Source organism: Hyperolius riggenbachi, chromosome 2, assembly GCF_040937935.1.
Source record: "Hyperolius riggenbachi isolate aHypRig1 chromosome 2, aHypRig1.pri, whole genome shotgun sequence".
NCBI classification, from domain to species: Eukaryota; Metazoa; Chordata; class Amphibia; order Anura; family Hyperoliidae; genus Hyperolius; species Hyperolius riggenbachi.
This window is the reverse complement of record NC_090647.1, coordinates 118,282,048-118,298,973: the sequence shown is the minus strand read 5'-3', so window position 1 is coordinate 118,298,973 and position 16,926 is coordinate 118,282,048.

Genomic DNA, 16,926 nt, shown 5'->3' with positions numbered 1-16,926 from the left:
ATACTTCTCAGCCAAAAGGGCTGTTTGGGGCCTTCTCTGCTAAGAATTTAGCCAATATATGGAGGCTTCAAGCCTTCTGGATTCATTGCCAAAGATGTGGTGCGCCGGATCATCTTGGGCAAATGCAGGCCAAGACCATTATTCTCCTCCTTACCCCTCCTGCTCCATGGTGTGCCATAAATCTTTAGCCCTAGCAATCCAAATGTTGTACTTACCTGCGTTAACATACATGAGGAGTTATCTCACCTGTGGTGCTGCTGTGGGTTCCTTTGTCCACCTTCACCTACTTGATTGTAACCCAGGTGCCTTTTGCAATTTCAAATGCTGATTTGCTTATAGTATTCTTTATTGTAGAATTTGAAATTGAAAAATAAAAGAATCGTTAAAGTAAATCTTTAGGTCTTCACTGCTGTTAAAAGGGTGATTGCTCGGTCTTTAAACTCCCCCATTCTTAGCTTAGATTTGGTAAGGACATATTTCAGACATGCCATGTTTTATGACAAACTGCACAACACTGTGGTCAGAACAGCAGGGCAAGTGAGCTGCAGCGACGGGAGAGCAGCACAAATGGCAAAACATGATGAGTCCGTGCAGCGTGACGTCGGTAAGCTCAATTTTTGAACCAAAAAGTCTAGGGGGCCAGAGACTACTGGTAAGGAAGGGGTTAATAAAAAAACCAATGAAAACAAAATAAATCTTTAGCCTTGTGTAGGACCAACCTATATTTATGGCAGTTTTATAATGCAAGTGGAATTTCCTGGTAACTATTAGAATGCAGTAAGAGTTATACCAAACCTGCTCTGTGTAGCATTGCTGGTCAGCATGATGTAGTGGCAGGCGGTTGCAGACACATAGTTATTCAGCACATTAATTGTTGCCAAGGCTGAATAACAGCTTTTCTCCCAAGGTGAATAAAGAGTCAACTGGCCGTTTCAGCAGTGTCTCATTAGACTGGAGATTTTTTTTTTAAACAAAACTGCAGATACACATACATTCCCAATGGAGGATGCTAGCCAACTCTTCCAAAGTAAAGTTTGTTGTGTAAAATAAATGTAGTCATCTACCCATTCCCCCCACCCCAGTCACATTTTGGCCCTAAATAAAGTCGTTTTATAACAGCTACCCCTGGCATTTCTACTTCTGTGCAGGTCTTGGCCTCATATTGTCTATTCTTGGCAGCTCCAGTGGCCCCACAACTCCACCCAGCTGATTAGTGGTAAATATTATATCTTACCAGGAGGATCCAACCCAACATTCTAGAGGGAGAAACATGAAGTTGGCACTGACGTCTCTGTAATACCACATTATAAAGTATTGGGAGAGGTCTGTAATATTATTTTACTGTGAGATGTGGGAATTATTTCTTTATACTTAAGGCGGCTGGTTCTGCGACCAGCGCGGCGGTTTGCACGCAGCAGCGTGTGTCTAGTGTGGCTGAGTCTGTTAGTGCACATAGGCTTAGGAATACACGCGCGCGCGCTGAGAGGCAGAATTCTTATACAAAGCAGGAAGAGTCAGCTGACCACGCCGATCAGCTGACTCCAGAGCAGGATACTATTGGTTGAGCAATTAGGGGTGGTGCTGGAGAGCACTACTCCATATATAGTTTCTGCTGGTCACTTGCAAGTTGTCTGCCGTTGCGATCACTACGTGGAAGCACTCAGACCTAGTCAGATCCTTCAGTGTGTTTGAACCAGGTGGACCTGGGAATTCACGCTTAGCCCGATTATTTGAATTGTATTCTGTTTATGCTTAAGCTAGTTCCAGGGTGTAGAGACCAAGGACCTCACACCCAGCTTAGGGAACTGTGTTATCATCTGTGTTATACCTTCAGACTAGTTCCAGGGTGTAGAGACCAAGGACCTCACACCCAGCTTAGGGAACTGTGTTATCATCTGTGTTATACCTTCAGACTAGTTCCAGGGTGTAGAGACCAAGGACCTCACACCCAGCTTAGGGAACTGTACTACCATCTGTGTCATATTTCAGACTAGTTCCAGGGTGCTGAGACCACGGACCTCGCACCCAGTCTAGGGAACTGTATTATCATCTGTGTATATTTCAGACTAGTTCCGGGGTGCTGAGACCAAGGACCTTGCACCCAGAATAGGCATTGTTTGTTATATGTTATGACTTATAGCTTTTCCGACTACTCCTCTGTCTTCTGATTCGGTACCTCGCGTATCTGATATTCCGTTGCCAGACCCTGCTTGCCTTGGATACCGAATCAGCCTTCTGTCTTTGTACTTTATCTGTCAGTGTGTTGCCGACCAGGCGAGGCCGACCTTGAGAGCTATCTCTCCTGTTAAGAGATAGTCTCCAGACCAGATAGTGACATCCACCGTCAGGTGTCACTCACTCTCTGGCCTTCCCTATCCTTAGCCTGACTCCTCCCCTTGAGGAGCCTCAGGCTGCTGGAAGGTTCCTGTGCTCTCTGAGCCGTGTCTCTTCACTGTCAATCATCACCTGCTATGCAGGTGTGTTACTCAAAGTATTACTGTTACACCAAACACTCACATACCTATAGGTGTCCAGAGGTTAGCAATATATCTGTATTATCGGTGATTCTGCAGATCATCAATAATCAGGTATATATCTGCATTCTTGGTGATACTGCAGATCACCAATAATCAGATTCTCTCTGCGTGCTGACACCAATCGTTACACTGCCTGTTTGAGGATCTCACACAAGGGGTTCCCATTCAGAGGTAACCACACCTCTGAGGAATTACCGTGTGGTGTATATTTCCACATATGTGTGTATTATTATTGTTGTCTCATTGTCAGTTATTGTATTTAGCGTCCAGGGGTTAGCTGCGCTTGTATTATTGCTGATTCTGCAGATCATCAATAATCGGGTGACATCTGTATTGTCGGTGATACTGCAGATCGCCAACAATCGGATTCTCTCTGGTTGCTTACACCGATCTTTACAATAACAAGCTGCTTTTCCCCAGCATAACAAGCTGCTTTTCACCTCGCTTCCTCTCCTACTCGGACTGCATGCTGTTACAAAAATGCTGGCCATGTAATCTCTATGCCTGATGCAAATGTTTCACCTTGCTTCATTAGACAATCGGCTCTGTGGCCCACCAAAACCTGCCAAGGACAACCACAGCATTAGAGGTGCAAAAAGGGGGTGGGGAACAGCTTGTTAATGATTACCACCATTCAAAGCATCTATATAAGTGATTATTACAAGCACAGGACCAATAAAGAGCCAATACTGTGATTAAGGGAAGGCCCTACGGGCCCCTCTGGCCCAAGGGCCCTGACGGGGTCACAACCTCTGCAACCCCTATTGCAACGCCACAGAAGAAATGTATTTGCATGGCTGTCAATTCCCACTACTCTCCTCATCCAACTGTGAGATTTCACAAAATGCCTGATCATTTCAATTAATACTTAAATGGCTGGTGCCAGTAAATTGAGCTCTGATACAGTCAAATTAAACAGCAGCAATATGACAATAGCATCAAAGAGTCCATAGACAGGTTCTCTTTCTCATCCTGCAGCCTATAAGCAGGGGTGAGCCTGGGGTGCCTGGCACCTGGGTGCAAGATTTTCTCTGGCGCCTATGGGAGTGGTTAAAATAACCGCGCCCAACCACATAACCACACCCATGTCCTGCCTAATCAAACCCACACCTTCCACCTCTTTACGCATGCATGTGATACCCCATTCCTACCCCTCTTCCATGGGCTTGCTCCTGGCTGGCTTTGGCTGCCTGCGAGTCTGCTAGTCTCTGGACTGACTCAGGTTGAGAGGCTCTGCGAGTGCGACGCAGTCACACACTGCGTATTTATGGCTGCCTGCGGCCACCCTACACTCGCTCGCTGTCGTCGGCTCCTCCCCCCGCCAAGCCCAAGCGTGAGGTGGGCTGCCTGTATCTTTCCCGTTGCGCTGCGCAGCCTGCCAGTGTTGCCAACCTTTCACGTTATTTTTTACTGACAAATACCTAAAAATTTAGTGACAAAAGATTTTTACTGACAAAATATCCCCACTAAATGCACATAAGAGACAGCGTTTCACCAGTAAATGCACGTAATGACAGACAGCCTTTCATCAGTAAATGCACATAATGACAGACAGCCTTTCCTCAGTAAATGCACGTAATGACAGACAGCCTTTCATCAGTAAATGCACATAATGAGAGACAGCTTTTCCCCAGTAAATGCACATAATGAGAGACAGCTTTTCACCAGTAAATGCACATAAGAGACCGCTTTTCACCAGTAAATGCACATATTAAGAGACCGCTTTTCACCAGTAAATGCACATAATAAGAGACAGCTTTTCACCAGTAAATGCACATAATAAGAGACAGCTTTTCACCAGTAAATGCACATAATAAGAGACCGCTTTTCACCAGTAAATGCACATAATAAGAGACAGCTTTTCACCAGTAAATGCACATAGTAAGAGACAGCTTTTCACCAGTAAATGTACATAAGAGACAGCTTTTCACCAGTAAATGCACATAATTACAAACAGCCAGTGTCCCCAGTATATGTAGCCAGCCTGGACCCCTTTTAGGCAGTGAGTGACAGGGAGCCCTTTAGGCAGTGAGTGACAGGGGGCCCTTTAGGCAGTGAGTGACAGGGAGCCCTTTAGGCAGTGAGTGACAGGGAGCCCTTTAGGCAGTGAGTGACAGGGAGCCCTTTAGGCAGAGAGTGACAGGGAGCCCTTTAGGCAGAGAGTGACAGGGAGCCCTTTAGGCAGAGAGTGACAGGGAGCCCTTAAGGCAGTGAGTGACAGGGAGCCCTTTAGGCAGTGAGTGACAGGGAGCCCTTTAGGCAGTGAGTGACAGGGAGCCCCTTTAGGCAGTGAGTGACAGGGAGCCCCTTTAGGCAGTGAGTGACAGGGAGCCCCTTTAGGTAGTGAGTGAGTGACAGGGAGCCCCTTTAGGTAGTGAGTGAGTGACAGGGAGCCCCTTTAGGTAGTGAGTGACAGGGAGCCCCTTTAGGCAGTGAGTGACAGGGAGCCCCTTTAGGCAGTGAGTGACAGGGACCCCTTTAGGCAGTGAGTGACAGGGAGCCCCTTTAGGCAGTGAGTGAGAGGGAGCCCCTTTAGGCAGTGAGTGACAGGGAGCCCCTTTAGGTAGTGAGTGAGTGACAGGGAGCCCCTTTAGGTAGTGAGTGAGGGACAGGGAGCCCCTTTAGGTAGTGAGTGAGTGACAGGGAGCCCCTTTAGGTAGTGAGTGACAGGGAGGCCCTTTAGGTAGTGAGTGAGTGAGTGAAAGGGAGCCCCTTTAGGTATTGAGTGAGTGACAGGGAGCCCCTTTAGGTAGTGCGTGAGTGACAGGGAGCCCCTTTAGGTAGTGAGTGAGTGACAGGGAGCCCCTTTAGGTAGTGAGTGAGTGACAGGTAGCCCCTTTAGGTAGTGAGTGACAGGGAGCCCCTTTAGGTAGTGAGTGACAGGGAGCTCCTTTAGGCAGTGAGTGACAGGGAGCACCTTTAGGCAGTGAGTGACAGGGAGCCCCTTTGGGCAGTGAGTGACAGGGAGCCCCTTTAGGTAGTGAGTGAGTGACAGGGAGCCCCTTTAGGTAGTGAGGGAGGGACAGGGAGCCCCTTTAGGTAGTGAGTGAGTGACAGGGAGCCCCTTTAGGTAGTGAGTGACAGGGAGGCCCTTTAGGTAGTGAGTGAGTGAGTGACAGGGAGCCCCTTTAGGTAGTGAGTGAGTGACAGGGAGCCCCTTTAGGTAGTGCGTGAGTGACAGGGAGCCCCTTTAGGTAGTGAGTGAGTGACAGGGAGCCCCTTTAGGTAGTGAGTGAGTGACAGGGAGCCCCTTTAGGTAGTGAGTGACAGGGAGCCCCTTTAGGTAGTGAGTGACAGGGAGCTCTTTTAGGCAGTGAGTGACAGGGAGCCCCTTTAGGCAGTGAGTGACAGGGAGCCCCTTTAGGTAGTGAGTGAGTGACAGGGAGCCCCTTTAGGTAGTGAGTCAGTGACAGGGAGCCCCTTTAGGTAGTGCGTGAGTGACAGGGAGCCCCTTTAGGTAGTGAGTGAGTGACAGGGAGCCCCTTTAGGTAGTGAGTGAGTGACAGGGAGCCCCTTTAGGTAGTGAGTGACAGGGAGCCCCTTTAGGTAGTGAGTGACAGGGAGCTCCTTTAGGCAGTGAGTGACAGGGAGCCCCTTTAGGCAGTGAGTGACAGGGAGCCCCTTTAGGCAGCGAGTGACAGGGAGCCCCTTTAGGTAGTGAGTGAGTGACAGGGAGCCCCTTTAGGTAGTGAGTGAGTGACTCCAATAAGTCTCAAAGAGCAAAAAAACATAGATATGTCTCAGATCAATACAGGGTTGCAGACTGTGTTACAGAGGTAGTCAATAGTCTGGTGTTCATAAATGCCATGCTAAACAGATAGCTTTTCAGAGATGTTCCGATTGAATGTGCCCCTACAACTCGCCCCAGTATTCTGACAGGCCGCACTCTTCTGCGCATGCGCAGCTCAGACATGTGCACACGGGGGCCGGGCCGCATATGCACAGTAGCGCACAACTGGCTACAAAAAAGCCAGAATACCGGGAAGATTTATTTATGGATATGGCAGGGATTAGATTGTGAGCCCCTCTGAGGGACAGTTAGTGACAAGACTATAAACTGTGTAAAGTGCAGCGGAAGATGTCGGCACTATATAAATAACAATAATAAAAAGGTTGTAGAAAACATTCATAGGTTTAAAGGACAACTGACATAAGACGTATATGGAGACTGCCATATTTACAGTGGGTTGCAAAAGTATTCTGCCTCCTTGAAGTTTTCCACATTTTGTCACATTACTGCCACAAACATGCATCAATTTTATTGGAATTCCACGTGAAAGACCAATACAAAGTGGTGTACATGTGAGAAGTGGATCGAAAATCATACATCATTCCAAACATTTTTTACAAATAAATAACTGCAAAGTGGGGTGTGCATAATTATTCACCACCCTGAGTCAATACTTTGTAGAACCACCTTTTGCTGAAATTTACAGCTGCCAGTGTTTTAGGGTATGTCTCTACCAGCTTTGCACATCTAGAGACTGAAATCCTTGCCCATTCTTCTTTGCAAAACAGCTCCAGCTCAGTCAGATTAGATGGACAGCGTTTGTGAACAGCAGTTTTCACATCTTGCCACAGATTCTCGATTGGATTTAGATCTGGACTTTGACTGGGCCATTCTAACTCATAGATATGTTTTGTTTTAAACCATTCCATTGTTGCCCTGGCTTTATGTTTAGGGTCATTGTCCTGCTGGAAGGTGAACCTCCGCCCCAGTCTCAAGTCTTTTGCAGTCTCCAAGAGGTTTTCTTCCAAGTTTGCCCTGTATTTGGCTCCATCCATCTTCCCATCAACTCTGACCAGCTTCCCTGTCCCTGCTGAAGAGATGCACCCCCCCCGGACATGATGCTGCCACCACCATATTTGACAGTTTGGATGGTGTGTTCAGAGTGATGTGCAGTGTTAGTTTTCCGCCACACATAGCGTTTTGCATTTTGGCCAAAAAGTTCCATTTTGGTCTCATCTGACCAGAGCACCTTCTTCCACATGGTTGCTGTGTCCCCCACATGGCTTGTGGCAAACTGAAAACGGGACTTCTTATGCATTCTGTTAACAATGCCTTTCTTCTTGCCACTCTTCCATAAAGGCCAACTTTGTACAGTGCATGACTAATAGTCTCCCACCTGAGCTGTAGATCTCTGCAGCTCGTCCAGAGTCACCATGGGCCTCTTAACTGCATTTCTGATCAGCACTCTCCTTGTTCGGCCTGTGAATTTAGGTGGATGGCCTTGTCTTGGTAGGTTTACAGTTTGCCATACTCCTTCCATTTCTGAATGATCGCTTGAACAGTGCTCCGTGGGATGTTGAACGCTTTTGGAAATCTATTTGTAGCCTAAGCCTGCTTTAAATTTCTCAATAACTTGATCCCTGACCTGTCTTGTGTGTTCTTTGGACTTCACGGTGTTGTTGCTCCCAATATTAATATCTTAATTCTTCAAATACAACTCAAGCAGGCACCATGTTGTGTAGGGGCAGCATGACAGAAGACTGTCTCGAAAGGTTTTGAGGTGGACTCTAGAGATGGCTCGAACCTCCGATTTTCGGTTCGCAAACGCGAACCTTCGCCAAAAGTTTGGTTCGCGCAAACTTTCGCGAACCGCAATAGACTTCAATGGGGAGGCGAACTTTGAAAACTAGAAACTTTTATGTTGGCCAGAAAAGTGATGGCAAAGATGTTTCAAGGGGTCTAACATCTGAGTTTTTGCATGGAGGAGTGAGATACACGCCAAAAGTCCTGGGGAAAAATCTGGATTTGACGCAAAGCAGCGTTTTAAGGACAGAAATCACACTGCATGCTAAATTGGAGGCATAAAGTGCTTTAAAACATCTTGCATGTGTATACATCAATCAGGGAACCTTATTAGAGTACTGCTTCACACTGACAGACCAAACTCACTGTATAACGCACCGCAAACAGCTGTTTGTGTAGTGATGGCCGTGCTGGACTACTGCGCACCATGACGACAGAGCTGGAGCTACCATAGGAAAAAATGGGCAATTGCCCCAGGGCCCCAGAGCCTGTAGGGGCCCCCAAGGTGTCCCTCCTTCATCTTAACTGTTGTTCCCCAGGGACTATGCAGAGTCTGTTAAGTTGGGAGGTGATTGGGGGAGGGTCAACAGCCAGATCAGGGGCCCAGGAGGGAAATTTGGCTGCAACGAAGGGCCTCTAATGACGCTTTTTGGTCGGGGGTGTCTGTTGGGGGGCCCCCAGGCTAATTTTGCCCTAGTGCCCAATTGTTACTTGAACCGGCCCTGCATGGCGAGATTGCTCTTCCTCACTCAGTGATGTCAGGTAATGTCTGACTACCTTATCAACTTTCGATGTTTCTTTCTCTACCATTGTTAAAGCTTACATCTATTTTTTTCAATACTTGTTATGCTTGCTGTTCAGTACCTTTAACGAGAATCTGTTATCGAGGGCAAGTCTGCTATTCATTCAACTGTGTGACTGATAAACAAGCTTCCATATTACTTTCTCAGTACCATGGTGACCACGAGTAATGACCGGGGAATCAGGGTTCGATTTCGGTCCGGAGTGGGAGCCTGAGAAACGGCTACCACCACCACACATCCAAGGAAGGCAGAAGGCACGCTGTGGGCAAAGGAGCAGGAGCGGCTACCACCACACATCCAGGAAGGCAGCAGGCATGGCATGCAAGTCCCGACTCAGGGAGGTAGTGTCGAAAAAAAACAATACAGGAGGACTTTCGAGGCCCAGTTGTATATGAGACGAATCAACTTTAAATCCTTTAACAACAATCTGTTATGGAGGGCAAGTCTGCAATCCATTCAAGTGAAAGGTATGCACTGACTGCCAGGTATAATACGTGCAGTGAAAGGTATGCAGTGACTGCAAACAGCTGTTTGTGTAGTGATGGCTGCTAGCAGCGGCCTTAAAAATTCAGGAATCCACCTGGAGTCCTGGACCCTGTTGGTGGTGGCGAGAAGGCAGTCAAGTGGCCTTCAGGCAGAGATGCTGTGTGGGGCAGGCAGTCACACGGATTCCTGGCAGAGATGCTGTGTGTGGGGACTGACTTAGTCTTCGGGCAGGCCTGACCATGCTTTGCAGACCAGGCATCCGTGGTTAGATGGACCCTTGACCCAACGCTGTGTGCCAGAGATGTCACCACTTGCCTTTCAACATCATGGTACAGTTTAGGTATCGCCTTTTTTTGAGAAATAATTGCGGCCTGGTATCTTACACTGCGGTATGTGTCTTTGCTTTTGTGTGCTTCTTTTCATCAGGTGGTCATCCCATTGCAGTTTGTGCTTTGTAATCATGTGCCATTCTCCTAATGCTGTATATGGGGCCAATCTCGTCCACGCCAACCCGTGCTGCATGTACAAACTTCCTGCTAATGACATGACTCGTAGCTCCCTCCTACAGGTGTCATTTCCATAGAAACATTATTTGTTGTGTTTAATGTTTTAGAATAAAAAATTATTTTTTTAGTTTTTTACAGTTTTAAATGTGCACGAAGATTAACTTAAGATATAACCCCACAAAACTGATAAAGCGATGTTATAAAATGTGCTGTAGCTGGCTAAACTTGTCACAGTGACTATGAGCAATAATTGCTTCTAAATACGGTGCCTGCTTGAGTTGTATTTGAGGAATTAAGAAAGTGCTCCAGGCATGAACCCTGCGGTGATCCTCATTTGCATCGTGATGGGTGTTATGTAACTCGCTGGGCTAAAATCGTCTTCTGCAAGATACTGTCAGCAGCACAATCTTTCAGGGTGTTATTCAGAACCATTAAAGTGTATCTGAGTTGGCGTTTAACCACTTGAGGACCCACCCTTTACCCCCCCTTAAGGACCAGCGCTGTTTTAGCTGATCTGTGCTGGGTGGGCTCTACAGCCCCCAGCACAGATCAGGGTGCAGGCAGAGCGACCAGATCGCCCCCCTTTTTTCCCCACTAGGGGGATGATGTGCTGGGGGGGTCTGATCGCTCCTGCCTGATGGGTGTTGCGGGGGGGGGGCACCTCAAAGCCCCCCTCCGCGGCGAGATTCCCCTCCTCCCTCTCCTCCCTGTCCCCCCTGGTGATCTGCGCTGCACAGGACGCTATCCGTCCTGTGCAGCCAGTGACAGGCTGTCCCCTGTCACATGGCGGCGATCCCCGGCCGCTGATTGGCCGGGGATCGCCGATCTGCCTTACGGCGCTGCTGCGCAGCAGGGCCGTACAATGTAAACAAAGCGGATTATTTCCGCTTGTGTTTACATTTAGCCTGCGAGCCGCGATCGGCGGCCTGCAGGCTATTCACGGAGCCCCCCGCCGTGAATTGACAGGAAGCAGCCGCTCGCGCGAGCGGCTGCTTCCTGGTTAATTAGCCTGCAGCCGGCGACGCAGAACTGCGTCGCTGGTCCTGCAGCTGCCACTTTGCCGACGCGCGGTATGAGTGCGCGGTCGGCAAGTGGTTAAGGCTGTATTTATGGAGCAGCCGGAGATGACGGCGAGGGACCCCATGAACCTCATGGAGCTGGAGGAAGCCCCAGGTAAGTATAAATACAGCCTTAAAAGCCATTTCAGGTTTCCTTTAAAGGACCACTGTAGTGAGAGTGATATGGAGGCTTCCTTATTTAATTTCCTTTTAAGCAATACCAGTGGCCTGGCAGTCCTGCTGATCCTCTGCCTCTAATACTTTTAGCCATAGTCCCTGAACAAGCATGCAGCAGGTCAGGTGTTTCTGACATTATTGTCAGATCTGAGAAGATTAGCTGCATTCTATTCTTACACTACTGCAGCCAAATAGATCAGCAGGGCTGCCAGGCAACTGCTATTGTTTTAAAGGAAATAAATATGGCAGCCTCCATATACGTCTAACTTCGGTTGAATTATCATTATTTAAATAATGCCGACATCTTCCGCTGCGCTTTACACAGTTTACAGTCTTGTCACTAACTGTCCCTCAGAGGGGCTTACAATCTAAGAGGGGCTCACAATCTCTGTGCAGTACACTCCCGGTGACGTAAGCAGGAGCGAGGGTGCGGCCGCGCAGACGCAGTTGGTTTGTGACTTTAAAGCCGGGGATTCTGGAAGTGAACTGGCAGCGGGGACCGGAGCATCGGTGACTGGCTGTGTGGGAACAGGACGTCTGTGGGAGACCATTAGAAGCCCCAGGTAAGTTCAACTCTTTTTCCCCCAAGCCCCCTACAGTAGTTCTTTAAGAATGCAAATCAGAGTGAAGAAAGCTGGGGTTCAGGAGGTCAGTCAGGTGACCCAGCTGTCATCAAAATCATTGAAAGAGGCAGCAACAAAGTGAAGTGCCTTGCCATGCTTCATTGACAATGGTTATGGAAACCAAGCAACAAAGACAATATGAAGAACACAGACTAAGTCAGGTATCAAAAAAGTTGGAGCTCAGGTGAGGTCAGGCAAATCAGAGCGACTAACTATGTCAATCTGCAGCAGAATCAAACTCAAAAGCAAGTTAGCAGACTTTCTGTTCCCATGAGAGATTGAAGATATGAATTAGAAAATGTACAGACCACCAATAAGAAAACAGATAACAGGCAAGTGCTTATTATAACTCATTGGGCCGTATGCAATTCAGGCCTCTTTTCCACGGGCAGTTGATAGGCAGTTAAATGCCACTCAAACTCTCACAACTGCTTGCTGCTGCCTGGTAACTGCTCACTGCTGCCTGGTAATTGTTTACTGCTGCCTGTGGAAAAGAGGCTTGAGGGCTGGAACCCACTAGCGCGATTTTTTGAGCATTTAGGGAGCGCTTTAAATCGCTAGTGCTTTCCCTAAACGCTCTGCCAATGAAAATAAATGTAACAAATTCCAAAGTAGCGATTGAGATTAGTAAAATGCAATCGCTGTACATGCAGCATTTTGGGAGCGTTTGCGCTTCAATGTAATGTATTGAAGCGCTGGCAAATCACTCATGAATCGCTACACATAGCGATTTGAGTGCGATTGCAAGCTGTAATAAAATTCTGATACATTGAAAGGACCAATCAGAATTAAAATCGCTAAACGCAAATCTACACAATCTCTGACAAAAAGCTTACACTTTTTAAAATCTCTCCCAAAAGCGCCGGAAAATGCTCATGAAATCGCTTACAAAACTCTGAATAAAAACGCTAGTGATTGCAATATTGTTTTGCGATTTGTAGTGGGTTCCAGGCCTCAAAGTGATAAGAACCTCCCAACATCCCTTATTACCTGACATCGTTGAGATGTACTAGCAAATCTAAGTGGGCTGGCTTCATGTCCAGGCTAAAAGTGCCTCACTCAGGTGAATAATAGTTTTGAGCGAGGTTTTGTGCTGTGGAGCTGTCTTTCTGCATCACGGCACTCCTACCTCATTGCCCCATGAGATCTACTGCACTGATCAATACCTTGTCAGGCACCCAGCACTCTCCTGACGCCCATCACTCTCCGCCGCCGTAGCAGGAAAAATGGGTGCCGGCTGAGGGTGGCCAAAAAGGGCGCCACCATAAACTTTAATGCACTTATCGTTAATACGGTGAAAAAAGCAAAAAAAAAGGGCGCCGTGATAAATATCGTTAACAACATTAGAACATTATAGTTTTTGAAGTATGTTATCGTTTTAGAAGCTTGCAACATTATAGTTTTTGTCATATTATTTTGTTAATATTTACAGATTTTACTTGATCAAAGATATTATCATTACTTGGCACAGAGGTGCCAAGCTCTGATTGGACCCTAAGCTGTGTGTTACTCCTGATTGTTTATTGCCTGAAGAAGCGGGATTGTGACTGCGAAACGCGTTGCCCATTGTTTTAGGAGTATGTGAATAAATGCTTTTCTATTGAAAGCGACAGTTTTATGTCTGTTTTGGGTTGGCTGGTCCACCACCGCCTCCCCGAACTTTTTAAACGTTTTTAGTGAATTTTATCCTTCTGGCGTCTCTGTACATCTCTACGAATTAAGATATCCACCCTTGGTGGAAGGGTGTCACGCCCTCCTTTTCCTCTATCTACAGAGAGCGACGTCTTAGTCCTGAGTGGGGACAGGCTTGTACTCTCCATCTGCCCTTACAGTGGTTACCTTGGCGGTAACCCTGGTTTGTAAGTATAATACTTACTCATATATTTCTCTCCCACATTCCAATACATACTACACTATATTTGGTTTTCTGCTTTTTATTCCTTCATGTGTAAAAGGGTGTTTCTGCAAAGGGAGTGGTTAGGGTTAGGCTCCACCAGGGGGAGTGGTTAGGGTTAGGCACCACCCGGGCAGCGGTTAGTTTTAGGCAAAACCAGGGGGGGAGTTAGGGTTAGGCACTGCCAAGGGGGGTGGTTAAGGTTAGGCACCACTGGGGGGAGGTTAGAGTTAGGCACCACCGAAGGGGGGGGTGGTTATGGTTAGGCACCACTGGGGGGGGGGAAGGTGGTTAAGGTTAGGCGCCACCAGGCAAGTGGTTCGTTTTAGGTACTACGAGGGAGGGTTCTGTGTGAGGGTAGGGTTGGGATTCCTCTTGTAGTAGTGAAAGCTGGAGCCAATTGAGAGCCTTGGGGGGAATGTTTTTGCTGGGGGCTCCAGCTTTCATTTATAGCAAAAGTAGCGGCTGTCCTTGCAGGTTGGCAGAGAAGCAGCAGGGAGACTAAGCCTTGCATGTAGTGGCGGATGCTGGAAAAGTGCCAGAAAGCATGGCGCTGTAACAGCAGATGTCAGCATTGGCAGTAGAGGGAAAAGATTTCTATCCCTCTCATGCAAACTCACTCCATGTCATGGACCTTGTAGGCTGGTACAGCTTAGTTTGGCAGAGCTCCAAGTGGGTTGGCTCAGCCATTCTGACTACTATAGCCTGCATGGAAGACCAAGGGTTAAAAGGAAGTTTAAAGGGAGGGAGGTCATGCCATTTTAGTTTTATTAACTCCAAGGTTTTTATTCACCCCCTTCTCACCCATGCAGGCTGGTATAACCAGGATGGCTGAGCCAACATGAAATGGGCTCCGCCATACTAAGCTATACTAACCATGGCATGACATGAAGGCTCTGTAAGAGAGGGGCAACAAAGCCTCCCCCTCTCTTACAAAGCCCCCATCCCCACCTCTATGCATTAGTGGTAGCATTAACTACCACCACGCATGCTCACGCATGTAGGGATAGGTAATGGGGGGACTTATGGAGGTATACGAGAGCCTCTTTTTACTAAGGAAACCCTGAGATGTCTGTTTACCCTTTAAAAGGAACCCAAGGTGAGAGGGATATGGAAGCTGCCATATATATTTCCTTATTAAGCTATGGACCCTGAACAAGCATGCAACAGATCAGGTACTCTGACTCAGCTGACTCAGGTTTTCCTGGATTAGCCATATGCTTGCCCCAGGGTCCAGACACTAATGATGTCAGAAGAGCAACAGGGCTGCCAGGCAACTGGCATTGTTTACAAGGAGATAAATATGGCAGCCTCCATACCCCTCTCACCTCAGTTTCTCTTTAAATAGGCAAAGGGGGTCATTTTTTAACCCCCTACCTATTGCTTGTGTTTATTTACACATCAACATACAGTACTATCTAAGTCTTGTTGCCTTCAACTAAAGAACATCGGGTCTACATGAAAAGGGCGCCGGTAAAAAAGGGCGCCTGGTGGAGCCCATATATATACCAACTTCGGCTACAAAAAAAGCGCCTGGTGTAGCCCATATTAAGTTCGGCTACAAAAAAGACGCTTGGTGTAGCCCATATAAAAACTTCGGCTACAAAAAAACCAAGGCGCCTGGTGTAGCCCATATAAAAACTTCGGCTACAAAAAAACTCCGGGATGTGTTAATTACTATTCCCCCTCCAGGCCGCCATGGATAGTGGGGGAATGAAATAATTCGGCTTCCAGCGCTTGTAGCCCATATACAAACTTCGGCTAGAAAAAAACTCCGGGATGTGTTAATTACTATTCCCCCTCCAGGCCGCCATGGATAGTGGGGGAATGAAATAATTCGGCTTCCAGCACTTGTAGCCCATATACAAACTTCGGCTAGAAAAAAAAGTCAATAATATGGGCTACAGAGGGGCAGCTTACTGTAGCCGAAAAAAATATGGGCTACAAAGGGGAGCCCGCTTGTAGCCGAAAACCTTGTAGCCGAATAAATATGGGCCACAAAGGGGAGCCCACTTGTAGCCTATATCAAAACTCGGGCGCCCTTTTCCACACCTTGTAGCCCATATTTCCAGAAATAACATTGATGTCTATGGCGGCGCCCTTTTCATACAGGCAGCTCGGGCGCCCTTTTCAACCGATCCCAGAACATCTCCCTCTTACCAAAGACACAAATACATTACTTGTGCATGCCCTGGCTATTTATAATGAATTTCTTATTTACTAAAGTTGTGGATTTTCTTTTTGAAAAAAAAAGTTTACAGTACTCGTACACTGCAGCATCCTGAATCTGTGATAATGGATTGCTTATTTAGAAACCTTGACAATGGTCTGTTATTTCCGTATCATAACCTATATGCCATCACTTCCTAATAACCCTCTATTACCATTTAAACTTTGATTTCAGCTATTGATTTCTTAAAATTAAAAATGTATAAATATTTTTTATGTACGGTATATGTTTATAATGTACAGCATAGGAAAATGTTGTTCTCTGTATGTATTTCTATAATAATAAATATTATAATAATAAATATACATTATATGCTACAGTACATATGTCAGGCTTGACGACGAATAAATTATAAACATGAAATCCTAAACCACCTACAGATGCATCTTTACACAGATGGACTGATGGAGTATTAAAATGATCCTAAGATAAATAAAGCAGCTTTTAGGGTCTATTTCCACATTGGGCTGGTGCACACCAGAGCGGTTTTGGAGCATTTTTAAAAACACTAGCTGTTTGAAAACTTCTTGGGTAATGTATTTCAATGGGCTGGTGCACACCAGAGCGGTTCGTTTTTTCCACAAACGCAAATTCAGTTTAGGAAAGTGAAAAACCACTCTGAAAAGTGCTAGATCAGAGCGGTTTTCCAAGAGTTTTTGTTACAGAAGCTGTTCAGTAACAGCTTTACTGTAATACTATATGAAATCTACTACACAAAAACGCTCCAAAAAATGCTAGGCATTGCTTAAAAAACCGAACTTGTCAGCAAAACGCTCTAGTGTGAATGGGCCCTAAACATGCCTAGAAACCTCTAGCGTTTTGCGGATCTGCCAGAGGTTTTTGGTGTGCACTGGCCCTAAGCCTGAATCTGCAGCGTTTCCTCGCATGTGAGCTGCACTGGGGAAATACTGCCTATTTCATGGCCTGCTGTTCAGATCACACTTTGGTGCAAATCTGGACGACATGCTGCAGATGTCTGCAGCACGTAGCTGAATCACTATAGCCATGGTCAGGGGTGTAACTAGAAGGGAGCAGCCCTTGCAAACACAGGGGGGCCCAGAGCTGTAGGGGCCCCAACT